Genomic DNA, 18,017 nt, shown 5'->3' with positions numbered 1-18,017 from the left:
TAATCCTCCTAACAAAAGAATAAGATATATCCTTATCCAATAATATATTTACTTTGAATAGATATTTAAATATGGAAATTGATTATATATTTTAAATTGATTGGTGTTTGTAAATAGTTTTTACAATTTTGAAGCTAATTTACGAAAAAAAAAGTGTCTTCTTTTTTGGAAAAAAAAAAATGAACTTTAAAATATATTTTTTTATTAATTTTCTTAGAGAAAACTGTTTTCTTCCCCAACAAAAATAAAAAATAAATAAATTATTCTCCCTCTAATTTGATTGGATTTTATATATATGTATGTTGACAATACTACGCATCTCTTCTGCCAAAGGCATTCATAAGAACATATACTATAGAACAATACTTTTTAGTGGCAAAACGGATTTCGACACGGCACACGAACACGAACACGACACAAATTTTACGGGTTTAGAGTCGGAAAAATTAGATGCGGGTCGACACGACTTGACACGAAATAAAAAGGGTCAAACACGACACGACCCGCTTAACACGAATGTGACAAGTTTGACACGATCTTTTTTACATATAATAAAATAAAAAAATAATAATAATAATATAATTATATAAAATATATATTTAGTGATTCAATGTTAAATTAAAAAATTTTAAATTTAATTTTTTTTAACATGAAATTAAAAAAAATTAATTTTTATTATATATAACAAACTATATATACATAAATGTATATAAGTTTTTTAATGGAGCTTAAATTTATTAATTTTCTCTACAATTTTAGCTTTAATAATAGCAAAACGGGTCATAGTGAGTCGACACGAACACGACATGATTTTTTACAGGTCGGGTTAGGGTTGAGATAATTAGACACGAGTCAAAAAGCGGATCGACACGATTGACACGAAATATAAAATGGGTCACATAAAATATGACACGAACACAACACGATGACACGTTTTGCCACCCCTAATACTTTCACACCACACAAGTGTAGAACTCAAACACACATAAGCATTTTGATGTTTCACACTCGAGAAATCTTAAAGCTCTTAAGTATTTTATTCATCATGTCAATGTATACATTAAGGGTAAGTCAAAATGAGATTGGTCAAGTCTATAACTTGACTCCTTACAAACGACAAAGTCAAAACTGATTCTATTAACTAATCCCTCACTATAAAAATTTTCACTTTTAGTCATAACAAAATTTTTTGATTTGAAGTAAAAAAATTGTGACTAATTATAAATTATTATTCCTATGTTGTGACTAAAAGGTTTGTGGCTAAATGTATTAGTCACAAAAATTACAATTTGTCGTGACTAAATATATATTTTTAGTCACAATACTTGTTGTGATTAAAACTAAAATAGTGACAACTTGTAATTAAATACTATGTTTTAGTCACAAGTAACATTTTGTTGTGACTAAAAGTCACATTTAGTCACAAAAAAATTATGTTGTGACTAAAAAGTTGTCACTAAAAATAGCAGTTTTTTGTAGGCCTGCACATGGGTTGGGTTGGGCGGTTTTTGGGCGGTTTGCTGGCGGTTTTTTTATTTGGCGGTTTTTTAAAATCACAACCCATACCTGCCCAATAAAAGTTTGGGTTGGGCGGTTTTTTAGAGGGCGGTTTTATGCGGTTTTTTGGGCGGTTTGGGTTGCTTAAAAATCAAAACTTCCAAAGTATATTGCCACAAGTATAGACTCCACTTTTTGCTTAAACAACATATGTAAATTTTACTCAGCAAAAAAATATCTCCCTCCCTTCCCCCATACCAATACAACCTGTGGTATACTATATTATCACCAAAATTGAAGCTTTGGTTTGGTTTACAGTCACAAGTTAAAGCCACCATCTAAATAACTATAAGGCAGTTATTTACTTTCACACATAGTGCGACAATTAGTTTTAGGTTTTTTTTTTTTGTTGTTTTTGTTTTAGGCAGCCTTAGGAATAATTTTTTTTAAAATATATATATAATAATAATAAATAACGGGTACGGGTTGGACCCGCTCCTTTTAGGCGAACCCATACCCGCCCGCCAATCAACGGGTTAAAACTCAACCCAACCCAATTTTTGCGGTTTTTTAATGGGCGGTTTCCATGCGGGCGGATTCTAATGGGTTAGGCGGTTCCCACGGTTTAGCGGTTTTTATGTTCCGGCCTAGTTTTTTGTAGTGCCTAATTGATTGTACACACTAACTAACATAACTGAATTACCTATCACAAAACTAATACAATTCTCCGCAGTTAAGCGTGCTTGACCTGGGACAATTTCAGGATGGGTGACCTCCTGGGAAGTTTTCCCAAAAAGTGTGCGAGTGAGGACAAAGCACGCTGGAAACACTCGTGTTGGTTTTGTAGAGTCAGTCATCAGTCCATGAAGCAACCAGAATGATGTACTCATGTATAAGAGTCATTCATTCTGTGGGTGTAAGGACCCAATAAAAGCTTGAAGTGGGGACGTTACACAAATTTACATGGAAATCGCTAATAAGTTTAGGCAGTGACTAAACAAGTAATTCCTCTCTATTGTTCAATTGAACTCTTATATCTTCAACCTCAGATCAAGACTTTCATTAAAAGCTTAAGATTCACATTCGAACAACTCAACTCTAATACCAATTGTTGACAATGCTAATTATTTCTTTTGCCAAAGGCATTCACAAGAACACACTCTAAAACTATACTCTCATTGCGCACTACACTCACAGAACTCAAACATTCACTTGCAAGCACTTTAATGGTGTTTCACACTCGAGAAATCTTGAAGCTCTTAGAGCATTTTATTCATTATGTCAATGTACACATTAAGGGTAAGTCAAAATGAGATTGGTCGAGTTTATAATAGACTTGACCCCTTAGAAAGGGCAAAACCAAAACGGGCTCTAATAACTAACCCCTAACTGATTGTACACACTAACATAACTAAATTACATGTCAACAAAACTAACAATGTAAACTACAAATTATAGAAAGAATGAATATAATAAAAAAATTGCACGAGTTTCTACGTAATATAAACTATTAAAGAAGCCCTAATCAATTGTACCAAGATAATAACTTTATAAAACCAGAAGTTATTCAATAGTAATTTTGACTATGTATGTAACCTTATTTATAGACAACAAAAAGGTTCATAGGCACAATTGAGTGACCCTATTCTTTGTTATTACAATAATAGAGATGTTATAGTGATTAACTCTAATTAGAAAGTAATCATCGAGGCCATGAACCTTACTTGCTAGACAAGGAAGTTGTAGTTTGCACTTTTATCTTATTTGGCAGACAAGTAAGTTTTAGTTTGCACTTATTATATACCACTACATGTGAGTGCTATGACATGTAATGGCTACAACTATACAATAAGTTGGCACACATAAACGTGTTAAAGTAGTGAGTATACAGATTCTATTGTACGAGAAATCTTTTGTTGATCTTGAGTCGCCATCTAAGAACGAATATCCTCGCTTAAGAGAATATTTTTTTGTGTAGAAAGTCTCAAATTCAAGATCTTTTCGCAGCACAAATTTTCTAAAAAATGAAGTCATACGCATGTAGATTAATTCAAAGCCAGACCGACTACTCCAAGAGCACTCCTCCATAAACGAGTTTCTATTACAAATAACACAAAAAATGGAGGAAATTAGACTATATACCCTTTTTATATTGTCCTCTTTTATTTTTACCCTTTTTTTTTTAAAGTATTACTTTTACCTCTTTTTTAAATATTGTACTAATTTTGCCCATGTCACTTCAAGATACTCTCCATGTGACTTTCTTATGTCAGGATATTTTGGGTACAGTACATATAAAAAGAGATATGTTTCAATTAAAAAAAATTAAAGGTAAATTTGATTAATTGATTAATAAAAGAAGCATTTTTCAACTTACCCCAAAAAAATGTAATAACCAAAGTTCCCTCTAAATAGAGTAAGAGGGGGTAAGGCTTCCGCAAGGGCCTCCCCCCCTTCCAATCAATATAGATGGGAAGGAGCCCAATTAAGTAAAGTCAATAACTAATTTTTTTTTTTAGGGAAATTTACATGGTATACTAACTTTTGTTATTTTTTTACAAAAATACTGTCAGGCGGTATTTTTTACTTTTTTACTGTGTTTTTTTATAAGTTTCATACTGCAGTATACTGTGTTAAGTTTTCACTGGTGTTCTACTAGTGTTTTACTAGTGTTCTACTGTTGTTTTGAGTTATACTGCTTTGTGTTTTACTGGTGTTTTATAAAAACACAGTATTTTTGTAAAAGTTAACCCAAATTCTAATATTTTTGTAAGTTTTCATTTTTTTTATTTATGTACACACGTTTGTTTTAGGCTCTCCAAGACCTTAGGAGAAGGCTCTATGTTGTAATTTTTCTTCCTACTCTCAAATATCAAAACTCTATCTCAAATTTTATGCTAGTTGTATCGAGATCAAAAGGTTTGCAAATTAAGTTGATAGGGGTGTTAGAAAAGATAATCAACTTGTCCAACATAATTAAACTATTAATTCTAGCTAAACTTAAAAAATTAACTAAAACATAAACTCGATCACTATAATTATTACATTGGGCCATCGAGTTAGAAATTGATCTCATGCATCCTGTCAAATTAAGGTGTTTTTTCATTGTTTTTATTTTTAATATATAATTTATATTTTAAAATTAGTTGAAGAGGACACACTAAAAAAGGAGGGTCCTAGATTCTAGATTGATACTATTATTATTATTATAAGGCTTCAAATTTTGATGTTTAACATTTTAATTCAATTAATATTTATAAAATTTCTCAAACAAAATGAGATTAGTATTATGTGTTAGGCTATAAAGAAATCCCTAAATAAGGTGGTGTGGAAAGACAAATCTTTTTTTTTTTGATTTAAGCGTTTATATATTACATCAGCATAATTTGAGACTCAAACCCAGGACCTTCAATACACACGCACCCCCTATGGCCACTTGAGCTAGCCTCGAGTGGTTAGAACAAAAAAAAAAACAAATCTTCTATTACTACTCATGTTTCTGCTATTAAAGTACATTCCACCGCAATTAAAGTACATCAAACAAAGTTAAAAGTACATCATAGAATGATTTTGTTTTTAATCATCAAAGTATAACAGGTGATGAGTCTGGTTGATCCCATTTAAAAAAAATATCATCTTGATCATCTTTTTGATTTACATCATGATATGCATGTACTCCATCATTTCTCACTCTCCAAATGCATGTTGGAGGGCATCTATTTTCATCTCTTTTTGCATCAAAAATATTAAAAGTTTTTGATCCACCTTTCCATGTAAAACGACAATAAAACAAAGTAGTTCCATAGATATTAATTCTAAATTTCCACCTAAAACTTTGATTCTCACTTAAATCATGAGACCCTAAATCATCGTCTTTAGATTTGCAATGAACCGTAAGTAAAGTACCATTGTCTAATTTGTTGTAGATTTCAACAGTTGTTTTCTCTAAAGAAACTTCTCCCAAAATTTGTGTTGACATTTTGGTATCTTCACTCTTTGCCATGGTGATAAATATTAATAATATTAATGATGAAATCATCATCAACCACAAACACAAAGTTTGTTTTTGATGAATCATAATTTTTTGTTTTTTTTGGTTTTTTCTTTTTTTTTTGGGGAGGGAGATATAATCTAGCTAGGTAGAGAGGGAAAATTGTGTTGTCTTTTTGTTATAGTATTTTTAATATGCTTATAATGTATTTATATGTTCTTCTAATGCAAATTAAGTAAATAATGTAAGGTTGTTATTAACTTGAATTTATAATTAGAAGTTCTAATTGGTTGTTAGGCTAAATATAGCATAATATATATAATTTAATAAAAGTAAAATTAAGGAGATCCTAACAATCATGAATGGTTCAAAATATGATTAATTGTTTGATTTATTACTAATTTATAATGATATTACAACCTAGAAAAATAATCTCGTACGTAAAACCTCGATGTGGTTTAAATTATAAAGGGCTATATATATTAATATAAATATAAATTTCAAGTTTTTGTATGGTGGGAATTGAAGCAGAGATAAGAAATTTATATTAATATTGAGATAGAAATTTCATTAAATATTTTATTTATTCTCACGATAATTAATTTAATGAATTATGTTGTACAATGAATATTAAATTTTTGATGAACAATGAATATTAAAATTGAAAAGGAAAAAAAATAATAATAATAAAAAGAGATTTTTTATGCTACTATATATAATTGCAGAGAGTGACTTGAATCACGCTATGATAATCGTCGACGCAGAAAAATTTCTAGTTAACAAACTAATTGTCTAGTCAAATATATAGAAAGTCAGAATATGAATCACTACTAGCAAAGTAACTTATATAAGACTAAGTTATCTTAAAAATTTAAACAACTAATTGGACCAAAACTACCTACAAAATATATATAGATATCGAAAAGTGGTCGGATTAGCACACTATACAATGATAATGTTGTGAATTTTTAAATTAAAGATAAAACACAATTATTATGGCGTATTCTATATTTAGTTAAAAAATTTAAAAGAATAAGAGCATGTTTGGTATTGCTTTCTGTTTTTTGTTTTCAAAAAATTATTTTTAGAAATGAGAACAAAAAATAGTTTTTGAAGTTTTTAAAAATAAATCATGTTTGGTTAGTGTTTTTTAAAAACAATATTAACTAAAAGTAATTGGTTTTTAAAACAGAAAACAACATTTTGTTGTTTTCAAAATTCTTATTTTTTGTAACTTTGTTTTCTGAAAACTGTTTTAAAAAAAAAGGCTAAACAAGCCAAATTGTTTTCAAAAAACAATTTTCTGTTTTTAAAAATAAAAAACTATTTTTTAGTTATGATGCCAAACGTGCACTAAGAACTTTTGTATTGTGAGAATTAAAGTAGAGATAAGATATTTAAGGTAAATCTATAATATTTCGAAGAGTTTTTTAGTTAAAATTTTTTGCAATGATCGCATGTTAAAATTATTGTTAAAGTATACTTATCAATAATTATAATTGTTAGACAGAGTACAGTTGGTTAAAAACCATTACTCTTATATTGTAGACCATGATTCGAATCCATTAAATCCTTAATTTTTTTCTATGTATATATATATACACAGACATTATTAAAAATAAAATAAAATTTGGCCAGAATTTATTTGATCATAAATTGTTTTGGATTATATTTAGCTTATATATAACATTATATTTGGTCACCACTACATGCACTAGCTTACACTTATTTTAGAGAGGTCCCCATAGAAATATATACACTTGCTATAGTCAGTTACATTGGAATTATATATAGTAGAAACCATTTGTAGAAATCTTCATGAGAGGAAGTTACATGCATGCATATATAATAAATATTAATTAAGAGAATTATATAAAATTACAACACATCATCATATAATTAATAACGTACGTCAACATATATTAAGGAAAGAAAAAATAACAATTAATAAAAGAGAAATTAATAAAATTATATATATATATATATAAAAATAAGGCTAATTAGCAATTTTTCCACTCGAACTTTGACATATACCAAATTATGCTCCCTGAACTTTTTTTGCCGTTAAAAATTCCCCCTGAACTATTGAGATTGTTAAATTCAAGGACTTTTGTCTAATTTCATTCAATTTTACTGTTTCAGGTACTAAATCATGTTCCTCAAACTTTGATATCTACCAAATCATACCCCTCAATCTTTTATATGTTTTAAATCATGCCCCCTGAACTTTCATCCATGTTAGAATTTTTTTACTAAAATAAGATAAAAGTCCTTAAATTTAACAATCTTAATAGTTCAGGGGGAATTTTTAACGGCAAAAAAAATTCAGGGGGCATGATTTAGTACATGTCAAAATTCGAGGGGGAAAATTGCTAATTAACCTAAAAATAAATAAGACTTATCCCTCTAAGACTATGAGAATTTTCGTAGAGTTTTTCTTTCTAAACTCTTTCTCTGTTGCAAAAATTTCTTATGAGTTATAGAAATTATTGTAAGAATTTGGTCATTTAATTAAATAATTTATTAATATAACACTAACATAATGTCTAATCTAGTTTAAGAGTCCAAGACAAAAAATAATTATATAAATAGTTGTATAATAATAAATTATGAGAGAATGTATGTGCATTTTTAGAGTTTGTTTGTATAGGAAAATTTGATTTTCTATACCTAGAAAATCTTAAAATTTTTTCCATAAATACATACTTAATAATATTAGTAATATATGACCACATTCCTAATATCCCACAAATACCCCTCCCATTTGAAAAAAATCAAAAAATGAAATCAGCCATGGATGCCTCATCCCGAACCTCTCTCTCCCATGGCTGCCTCATCCCGACCACCACGCCCGGCCACCGACGACTACCCACCACCCCGACTACGCACGACCACCGTCCGAACCACGCACGACCCAACCCCTTCTCTCGAACCCAGCCCCTCTCTCTCTTCCTCTCCCTCAAACTGGGAAAAAAAAAACCAGAGGTCCGATGGTCTGACCACATGGTCCGATGGGGTCCGACCCATCGGACCATGTGGTCCAACCATCGGTGAAGGCGTGAGCAAGAGCAGGGATGATGTAGACGGTGAAGCTAACGAGAAGTGATCCAACGGTGGAATTGATGGGGCCGAAGAAAGGGAAGATTATGGCCAAGAACCAGATGGGGATCACCACAGGCAATCTCGCCACTGCACGCTTACACAGGCTCTTGCACTCGTGCATTCCTATTGCTTTCTCCCACACAAAGTACAGTGGTGTGCATGCAAATCCAAATGTAATAAACTGCATTCATACCCAAGCCAATAATTTATCCATATTATTTTTTTTGATAAGTCAGAAATTCATTGCACCACAAACAATTTTTTACAACCTACAAGCACCTTAAAATAAAGGCCTTGAATAAACCTTTCTATTCCAGCTGCTGTACAAACATTTAATATCAACTATACAACTTTATAAACTCTCAAACCATTCTCTATCTTGTTGTGTAATTTTTTTTGGCCATATAGACAAAATTCTGCTTTTAACAAACCATTTAACTTGCTTGAAAACCTCTTCCACACCAGTTTTTTTTCCCCCCCATTGATACTCATTTCGGGTCTGCCATATTAAGTAGACGAGGGCTGCTAAACCAGCAGCCTTCACTTTCTTCTTGAACCTGCTACACTTTGCCTTTCTCAACCTCTTCATGAGACTTTGGAGGGATATTTCTTTTGTATTCCAGCCGAGCCAATGCAACACCTGTGACAGAGAAGCAGTAGCAAAAAAACAGCCAAAGAAAATATGTTCAATTGTTTGTGTGGCTGAATTGCATAATATGCAATTATCAGATTCAATCACTCCATGTTTGTGTAATCTATCTTTGGTCTTGAGTCTATTCATCATAGCTAACCAAAGAACAAAGCTATGCTTTGGTGTATTTAGTCTAGACCACACTTCATTACACCATGATACCTTTTCTAACTCTTGAGCAAACCATGTTTGACCCTTCCCAATTTGATATTCATGTGCTGAAAAATCACTCTGTTGCACATAAAATCTGATTTTGTCTTTAAGCTCCACCATTTTCCTCCAATACCAACTTGCATTCAAAGGAGCTTTGTAATCCCACCACGACTCTTGTTTGATATACACACTATGAATCCATTTCACCCACAAGTTATCCTTCTTTTTCTCTATTGCCCACACATGCTTCACCATAGCTGCTGCATTCCAATGAGGAATGTACATCAGCCCCAAACCCCCTGTTTTCTTTGGACAGCACACTAGGGGTGAAAATCGGTCGGTTATGGTCGGTTTTTAAAATTTTATAACCGACCGGTCGGTTACGGTTTTTATTTTACGAAAACCGTAACCGACCGTTTAGAAATTATAACCGTATAAAACCGACCGTACGGTTTTTGGCGGTTTTCGGTTTGGCGGTTTTAGGCGGTTTTGGGCGGTTTTGGGCGGTTTTGGGCGGTTTTTGGCGGTTTTAGGCGGTTTTTGGCGGTTTTGGGCGGTTTTTGGCGGTTTTGACGGTTTTTTGGTTAAACTATTTTTTTATTTCAAGAACCGAAACCGACCGCCGTGTCAAAAAAACCGAAACCGAAACCGACCGCCAAATTCGGTGATGACGTGGAACCGAAAATTCGGTTACGGTCTGGTCGGTTTGATGGTCGGTTTCGGTTTTTCGGTTTTTATGAACACCCCTACAGCACACCTTTTCCCAAGCTACAGCCCCAGCTCCGCTCATCGCACTTTTTCCTGTCCATAAGAAGCTCCTACAAATTGCTTCCAACTCCTTAATGATTTGCTTAGGGAGAAACATAATTTGACACCAATAAATGTGAATGGAAAGCAAAACCGATTTAATAAGCACCAACCTCCCTGCAAAGGACAAATGTCTCGAACTCCAAATCCTTATCCTTGCTACCATTTTCTGAACCAGGCTACTACAATTAGAAGCCGAAATCTTCCTAGCACAGATTGGAACACCAAGATACTTGAAAGGCTCATTTTGCTTTGTAAAACCTGACATTTCAAGAACCCTTCTAATTTCATTGTCATCCATACCACTACAATACACTGCAGATTTAGAATTGTTAGCAACCAAACCCGACGTGATCGAGAAGAGCTTGAGAGCTTGCATCATTAAATATACACTTTTGAAGTCCCCTCTGCAAAACATTAGAACATCATCTGCAAAGCTTAAATGATTCAACTCCATACCAGCACATCTCTCATGGAAACCAAATCCATCTTTCTTCCCAACTTTCCTCATCAATCTACTGAAATACTCCATACCCACTACAAACAACAATGGAGACATAGGATCACCCTGTCTAAGTCCTCTCTTTGTTGCAAAGAACCCATGCATGGATCCATTGAACAAAAGAGAGAACATAGGGGTTCGAACACAATTCATTACTAAATCAGTAAACTTTTTAGGAAACTTTAAGGCAATCAACATTTCCTCGAGGAAATCCCAATCCAAAGTGTCATAAGCCTTTTGCAAGTCAAGTTTAATCAAACAATTAGGCTTAGCTCCTTTTCTTCCATAATTCCTAATTAGGTCTTGACAAATCATGATGTTATGAGCTATATATCTACCCTTAATAAACCCTCCTTGATTAAGAGAGACTAAATCCGGAAGGATGTTCTTAAGCCTAGAACATATTAGTTTGGTAGCAATTTTATACAACACATTACAACATGAGATAGGTCTAAAGTCACTCACCAAATTAGGGCTCTTGATCTTTGGGATAAGCGTGATCACTGTAGAATTTATCTCCTTCAGAAGCTTCCCTGAATGCAGAAAAGATCTAATGGCTTCACACACCTCCAACCCAATCAATTCCCAATTATCCTGGAAGAAGAAGCTCCCAAACCCATCTGGACCCGGACTCTTGTTCCCAGGAATGCTGAAAACTGCTTGCTTTATGTCTTCATTTGAATACTCAGCTAATAAGGCTTCAGCTTGGGCAGCCGAAACAGTAGGACCCTCAGCTATGACAGACATTTTCACTTTCCTCCTGTTTTGCATTTTGGTTCCGAGAAGCTGTTTATAGTATTGCAGAAACGCATCAGTGACATCTTGCCCATTATCCACTCTAATCCCACTTGCATTCACAATAGATGTGATCCTATTTTGAATTCTCCTTTCTCTTAGGCTAGAGTGATAAAATTTTGTGTTCTCATCCCCATCCTTAATCCAATTCACTTTGGATTTTTGTTGAAGGAAGGAAATAAAAGCCTTATGAACTTTCTGGTACTCTTCTCTAGCTTCCAATTCCTTTTGCTGAGCATCCCGATCTCTAGGATTCCTCTGAATTTCTACTTGACACTCTTCCAATCGGGTCTTAGCCTGTAATTCCTTATTATGAATATCCGAGAAGCCTTGATTGTTCAACTGTTTCAACATACCTTTCAAAGCCTTCATTTTGGACACCACCCTAAACATGCTTGACCCCTGAACAGCAATCTTCCATGTATCCCCCATCTGTTGTTGAAAAGAAGGATGACTTGACCACATCCGAAAATATTTGAAAGGTTTCCTACCATTTAGAATAGTAGGAAATAACGTTAATATCGCCGGAGTATGATCAAATAACCCTTCATTGAGAAACAAAGCTTCAGCATTCTCGTAAGTCTCCAACCACCTCTGATTAGCCATGATTCGATCTATCTTGGAATATACCCGCTCTTCTCCTTGTTGTTTGTTATTCCAAGTAAAGAAACTACCACTTTGCTTAACATCCTCCAATTGACATTCCCCAACACAATCTTTAAACTTGGAATGACTATAATGCTCTCTCTTTCCAATCCTCTCTCCTTTTCCTAGGATGTCATTAAAGTCCCCTAACACAATCCATGGATCTTGCCTTTTTAATTCTATTAAATCTTTCCATAAAACATTTCGCCCCTCCTCATGATTAAAACCATAAACAAAAGAAACATAGAAGCAATTCCTCTTGTCTATTGTAGTAACCCGAAGATGAACCAGTTGGCTAGAGCAAAAAATAATGTCTACATGGTAACTCCCAGGATTCCACGCTACAATCATCCTTCCTCCTTTAGCCCAAGCAATATTCGAGGTAAAACACCAATTCCTAAACATTCTCATGTACAAGGCTCCAAGCTTTGGAGCCTTCACTCTCGTCTCGAGGAGACCAACCAGCCCTATTCTATGTTTCTCAATAAAGTTCTTCACTTCTTGTTGTTTCTGTAGACTGTTGATTCCCCGCACGTTCCAACTTAGGATTCTATCCATGAGTAAGAGGAGGTTCTCCCCCTCCTCTTGTATCACCTACTTTCGGCCATTCCTCATCATTCAAAATCCCTTCATCTTGTAAGTGCCCCTCTATTTCATCTAACACATTGAAAGCATTAGATGTTTGAGGATCACCTACTATAGTCTGCCCAATTGTCCTCCATCCATTAGCAACCTGCCTAAAGCCATCATTATCCACCATTTTGCCTTTATCCTCTACAACTTTCTCCTTTTTTTTCTCTTTTACAACCCACTCTTGTTTTTTACCTCCTTGCCTCCTACATACATCTGAATTATGCCCCATACCATTGCAATTTTTACAAACAATCGGTTTCCACTCAAAAATAACCTTCATCGAAACCTCATAGCCCATTTCATTCTCAAAATAAATCCTCTCGGGAAATTCTTGATCCATTGTCACTTCAATTAAAACTCTCGGATATGCAAGCTTATCTCTATTTTTAGTAACATTATCCACCATGATAGGCTTTCCTACTTGCCCTATGATCTTAAAGAGAGACCTCTCCCCCCAATATTTAAGCTCTAAATCCTCAAGTTGAACCCATACAGGAACAGATCGCACATCCTCTTTCCTAAGATTAACATCAGGATCCCAAGCTTTCATTATAACTGGCCTCTTATTAAAGAAAATATAACCCCCTGATAAAACTTCATCTCTAAATTCACAACTATCAAATCTGATAATGAAGATACCATAAGAGATCATACCTATTTTATCCACATTTCCTTTCCAAATCCTTCTAGCAAAGCCATCTAGAACCGAAAGAGGGGGATTTGCACCAAGTACATAGCAAACAATAGCAGATTGCCAATACGAAATTTCTTCAGCAATGTCCTCATCTGAAATTCGCACCTTCGGCTCTGTTAATGTGTTAATTTATGTAATAATGTATGTACCTGGTGGATGAGCATTAATGTGACAGCCATGTCTCTGAAAGGGGTTTTTGGGAGAAGGGCGAAAGCGTTGGAGTGATTAAGAAGCATGTCTCCAAATGCCTTCTCTTTATTTGGGCTTTTGGTCCATTATGGGAAAAGAGGAAGTCACTTTTGGTATCAGATTGGACCACGCACGATTGTTTTTTTTTTTTTTTTTCGGTTTGAGAAAAACAAAGAGACAACGGTCCGATGGTCGGACCACATGGTCCGATGGGTCGGACCCCATCGGACCATGTGGTCCGACCATCGACCTTTGGTTTTTTTTTTTTTTTTTTCCAGTTTGAGAGAGAGGAAGAGAGAGAGGGGCTGGGTCCGAGAGAAGGGGCTGGGTCGTGCGTGGTTCGGACGGTGGTCGTGCGTAGTCGAGGTGGTGGGTAGTCGTCGGTGGCCGGGCGTAGTGGTCGGGATGAGGCAGCCATGGGAGAGAGAGGTTCGGGATGAGGCATCCATGTATGAATGATTTCAGTTTTTGATTTTTTTCAAATGGGAGGGGTATTTGTGGGATATTAGGAATGTAGTCATATATTACCAATATTATTAAGTATGTATTTAAGGAAAAAATTTTAAGATTTTCTAAGTATAGAAAATCAAATTTCCCTTTGTATATTTAGTGCTAGCTAGTAAATAATTTTTTATGTAATAATAAGTCTAATTTCACTTGTAACTTTACTCCCATAGTCACATAAGTAAATTGTTTTGAAAAATAAACAAATTATTGTAAGTTGGAAAATAATATTTGCAACAATTTACATAATTCAGAGGAATTTTCACAATAGAAAAAAATTCAAGGATCAAACTCTAAAAAAATTGTAGTTGAAGAGACAAAAATCATATATATTCTATATATAAATCATGAACCAAATAAATATTTTAAATAATAATAATAATAAAATTTATTTTTTTATTAATTAATTAATTATAATTAAGTAGCTGTAACATTATTGAGCCAAGGGAAATTATAACGTGGGGCAAATACCCATGAATCCCATCTTTTCCAACTCTCCAATAACATTTTGTATAACATTGTTTTAGAAAATCTCTACTATATTTAAAAATATCATAAGTACCAGAACCATTTTGCCAACTTAAATTACAAAAAAAAAAATGTTGTCCCTGAAAAATTGACTCTAAATTTCCATGAGAAAACATCCCAATGGAATCACATGAATTCCCAAGTCATCATCTTTTAACTTACAATGAATTGTTAAGTCAAAATTATCATCTAAATCGTTGAATATTTTCACTGTTGTTTTGTATAATACAATATATACCACCCCAATTTTCTCCAACACCATGATTTTGAACATCTTCTTCTTGAGTAGTTGTAAGAGTTGTTGTTGTTGTTGAAGAAATAACTAATGATGATAATACTAATAATTATGAAATGTATATGTGTATATGTAAGTATTGCTTCTTCATGTTTTTGGGAATAGTTAGGGTTTTTTGTATGAAGAGGTTTTTGAGATGAGGAGATGTATATTATTGTATATGATTTAGGGTTTGTATATATATATAAAGAAGAGAGAATATATATATTACTACAGCTACCAATTGTCCAATTAATACTATATATATATTATTATTATATATGTTTGACTACCTTCTTCAGAGTTTTTTGTTCTTATCATGACTAATATATAATATCAACTATAACGTCTCCGCTTCAAGCCTTCATTGGGCCCTTACACCCACGGAATAATAGCTCTTATACACGAGTACGCCACTCTGGCTGCTTCTTGGATTGATGACTGACCCTACAAACCAACACGAGTGTTTTCAGCGTGCTTTGTCCTCACTCGCACGCTTCCTCGAAAAATTTCCCAGGAGGTCACCCATCCTAAAATTGCTCCAAGTCAAGCACGCTTAACTGTGGAGTTCTTTCGTGATGGGCTACCGAAAAACAAGATGCACCTTGTTGATATAGGTAGTACCAATCAATCCATTTAAGTCCTCTTCAACTGTGTAGTCCCATACCTACACAGTCTCAGAATCATCCCACTTGACCTTCCCCAGGCGATGTGGGATTGCACAGCTTACCCGGTATTTTCCCTTACGGATCACTGGACTACTGACTGTCACATCAACATATAGAAATAAGTATTATTATTAGTAAGAGCATTGCTATTGGATACTAGTGGTGCTTAACACTTCTAGATATGTCGCTTTGCGATTGGCTAGCAATACTCCTTAAAAATTATTACATTAAATTATATAAAATTCAATACTTAATTAAAATAATACCAATAATAACACATAGAAAGGTGGTAGTCATCACTTACTGGTTTACTGTGCCTTTTACTATTTGTAATGTAATTAATAGGCTATATGGACTTTCATGTTTTTCTATATTTTACAATATACATATTGTTAAAATTTTTACAAAATTGATTAAAAATTTGAAACAAATTACAATTAATACGAAAATATTTTTATTTTTTAGTGATACTCCTTAAAAGTTATTATATTAAATTATATGAGACTCGATACTTAATTTAATTAAAGCAATAGCAATAATGATACATAAGAGGGTGCTAGTCACTACTGATGCATTTTAACATTTCTCTATTAGTAATGTAATTAATAGGCTATATGGACTTTCATGTTTTTCTATATTCTACAATATACATATTGTTGAAATTTTTACAAAATTGATTAAAAATTTGAAACAAATTACAATTAATACAAAAATATTTTATTTGTTATCTTTTGAACATTTTTATTTATCAAAATATTTCTTCGGTAAAAATAATAAATTTTTTATTTTTGGTTGTTTTATAGTTGATTTATAATTTTGTGAAGTTGAAATGTCGTTGTTTTTCAGTTATTTTTTCTTATTTTTTCGCTAAAAAAAGTATATTTTTATAATTTTTTAAAAGATTATTTTTTGTTAATAAAAACTAAGTCATTGTATATAAAGCATGAAAAAAAATAGTATTTCTGAAAATTTTCCAATTTATAATTTAACTAATATAATTACAAAAATATCGCGAGAAAAGCGCACGTGAAGTGAAGAGAGAGGAAATATCGCGTATTAGCTGGGACCTTCGTGAAGTTTCTGCGATAACCCATAGGCGTCTTCTGTTCGGTTCAGTCGGTCGGTATCGCCGATCAACGACGGCCGGCGTCGCCGAGCAGTTATCTCCAGTTGTCTGATAGTGATTCGGTTCAGTCGTATTTGAACGTTCTACCCATATCACATGTTCTCTATGGTGGCGATTTGGTTCAATCACTCTTCCAATTATCTCAATTATTAATTTACTATTATTAGGTTAAGAAACACATACATGGATTGCAGTTTCTTAGTTTTTGAGTCCTACTCTGTTTTAGTTTTTTTATTTCATTTATTAATTTTCTATTATTAGGTTAATTCCAATTAGTGTTTTTGGGGTTAGAATTATACTTTCTTTAATTGATTTTAAGGTTGTGACCGTATTTATGTGTTGAAGTTGTTTTAGTTTTTTCCCATTAGTCTTGTCTTTTGACATGGTTTTTTAGTCTTTTCCTTTTAGTTTTTTCTGGTTCAAGTCTTGTCTTTTGATATGGGTTGTATAGCTCGGAATCATCATGGTGCTTTGGTAGAAGCATTCAAGAAGAGGAAGATTGAATGTGTTCAACCTGAAATTGCTGAGATAATATATAGGCATTAAAGAAGTCTTGAGTTGGATTGCAACTCATTCGTGGGATAGAGTCATGTTGAAAACAGATAGCATGGTGTGTATATAAGCGATTCATCATAGCGGTATTTTTATGCCTTTACAATTTGCTCTTAATGTTCAAGGTGTTTGAAATTTACTTTTGGCTTTATTTTTTATTGATTAGTATTTTGTAAAACGATCTGCAAATAAGTTGGTTCATTGCTTGGTAAGAGACTCTTATTTCTCTACAGGTCGTGTGCTTCAGTTGGATGACTGTTCCTTTGAAGTGTGTTCTATTAATTTGAGAAGAAAAATATCATAAATGTATAAATTATATACTCTCTCTTCTTTGGAAACAATTTTATTGAGTAAGAAAAAAGAAATTAAATTAATTAAATTATAATACGAACTATACATAACCCAATCGACTCCTAAACGATCAATCCAACCAATATGTACCAAAGTCACTATTTTTGAAAAATGCCATTTTTCTTCTCTTTCTAAGAGTCTTCTAACGTACAATAAACAAATACCAAATCCAATGAATCCCCTAATTAGGTTTACATTATATACCAATTTCAATTTATCTATTTTAATTTTTACCTTTATTTTCATATTCTTTAAAATATATTTATTTTTATAAATAATATCTTTATTATACTTCTTAAATTAATGTAAATTATG

Source organism: Cannabis sativa, chromosome 9 (assembly GCF_029168945.1).
Source record: "Cannabis sativa cultivar Pink pepper isolate KNU-18-1 chromosome 9, ASM2916894v1, whole genome shotgun sequence".
Classification (NCBI taxonomy): Eukaryota; Viridiplantae; Streptophyta; class Magnoliopsida; order Rosales; family Cannabaceae; genus Cannabis; species Cannabis sativa.
This window is presented reverse-complemented; position numbering follows the sequence as displayed.